We start from the raw sequence: 2420 nt of genomic DNA on the forward strand, positions 1-2420 counted from the left end.
TTTTTTTTATAAAAAACTTATTATTTTTGTATAAAATGTGTAAAATAGCATTTCTTAGTTCATGGTGGATCACCACCCCAATCCAAGGTTAATTTTATAGTTGAAGCATCTTTTTTAAAATGTCCTGATGTTATGATTTCCTGATAGGTGAGTAACTTGAATAGTCATGGTGGAGAGTGGAATCCTTAGGATTGCTGGGATGTTACTGAGAGGATACCCACTGAAGTGCCCTCTTTCCTACCATCCTATATAATAAAAAGCTAAGTTTTCTTTTTAAATGCTAACCATTTTTAGATCAGCTTTATATTTTTTTTTATAAAAAACTTATTATTTTTGTATAAAATATGTAAAATAGCATTTCTTAGTTCATGGTGGATCACCACCCCAATCCAAGGTTAATTTTATAGCATCTTTTTAAAAATGTCCTGATGTTACGATTTCCTGATCGGTGAGTAACTTGAACAGTCATGGTGGAGAGTGGAATCCTTAGGATTGCTGTGATGTTACTGAGAAGATACCCACCGAAGTGCCCTCTTTCCTACCATCCTATATAATAAAAAGCTAATATGCTAATTAGACCGGACAGCGGAATGACCTTCCAGAACGACCAGTGGGCGGGGCCACGAGGCAGCAGGGGCTGCGATGGGCCGAGCCCCTTGCAAGAATTTTGTGCAGCAGGCCTCTAGTAAGATATAAGTGTATCTATTCAACAAAACTTAACTCTGAAGCACGTTGGGCATACAGTGTGGTGTGGACACCTATGGACCAGATGGGGCAGTCCTCCCCCTTTTGGTCATCTGCTTCTCCTAGAGAAGGCTGACCATAAGGAATTCTGTCTCTTCCTAGTATAGAATCATCATTTGGCCATCAAATATCAGTTTCATTGTAGTTTTAAAGACTCTCTTAGAGATGCATTGAGGGAAAACAATTATTAAAGTGGCAAATTTGGCCATCTTTACAATTTAGAAAATTTCAGGAAGCCAGTTTTTTATTTAACCTATCTCATGCCCAGAGACTAGATTCTGAGTCTCACACTGTCAAACCTTTGAGTGTAATGAGCCTATGTCTGGATGTTTTTAAGATTTTTTTTTTCTTTTTGTACTGAAATGTTTACCTAGAAACAATAGGAAATATTAGCCAGAGTGCAGATGTCCACTTGTGAGGCTAATATTGTAAAGTTATGGGATTGTCCATTAATTACCAAGAGAGCAAGCAAATCAAAGCTCTTTCGCTGGTTCTTTATAGTGTGAATGGTCTCATTTATAACTTGAGCCACAGTGAGGGATAAATTACTGATACAGCTCTTAAATGCAGGGACCCTAACCAAGGTAGAAACCCGCAAGCAAGTCAGTAGACTCCTCTAACTTCTCCTGGGAGGTCACTCCTATGAGACCTCTGAGGAGACCCAGATGGTGAGACTGAACAGGGTTTAAAATCTTCAAAGAGCTGGTAAGGAGTCCCAGGAATAGTTCTTGGTATATACACAGAGGTCACAGATAATGAACAGGCCTGGTGTGCACACTGATATGCTCTATGTGTAAAGAGTTGAAAGTGTATGTCTTTTTCCCTGAGTTATTATGACAAACACTGATAACTATTTCACTTGACATTTTTGTGGCCTGCTTTTCCTGAACAAAGACATTTTCTTTTTCACAAGGTTTTACCTTAGGAGGAATATTAAGTTATAATGTAGGAGATATATCTACCATTGGGATAGTTGTATAGGATTCCTTGATAAGCATGGTAACTATTTTTATTTCCTTTGGTTGTATTCCTCAATAATTACATGGGTTTTGAAAGTACCATAGACATCAGGATTACTTTAAAAGGTGATGGGGTTGACTTTTCTTTCTGGATAAAATATTAGCTGCCTGTAATTCTATGTAATTATAACAACCAATATCTGGGTCTAGAGATATTTGTTGTATGTTCTCGATTATAGAAGAGCTGTTCATGTCTTACTTATCCTTGATGGGGTGGTTTGTTAGCATTAGGAGATATTCCCATCATTTGAGTGACCCCAAGAGTTGGGAAAGGGCAACAGGTCCAACAAGAGGTTAGTTGGCAGATGAGGCCATGCTCTGACTCATTCTTAGAAACAAGGTAGAGGAAATATGTTTTTTTCAGAGAAAGGAGAGGAAAAAATGAAGAAAAAGAGTCATAGAAAACAGCGGAGGAAAACAATAGTCCATATTACACATTAAAAATCTTACAAGGAAGTCCATCAGTTGGATTGGGCATAACCAAAAATTCTGTTTTTTTTCCCTTGTCTTAGGTAAAAGTTGCACTTCTGCTGGATCTGAAGGTCTCAAATAAGCTGTTTGTGCCTTGATGCCATCGGCTTTGGGAGGCTTCTCAGGTTAGCTTCCACGTGAGTCACATTGGAGGTGTGGCATACAAGTCCATTGGTCTCGGTTGGA

This window comes from Myotis brandtii, unplaced genomic scaffold, assembly GCF_000412655.1.
Source record: "Myotis brandtii unplaced genomic scaffold, ASM41265v1 scaffold1218, whole genome shotgun sequence".
Taxonomy (NCBI): domain Eukaryota; kingdom Metazoa; phylum Chordata; class Mammalia; order Chiroptera; family Vespertilionidae; genus Myotis; species Myotis brandtii.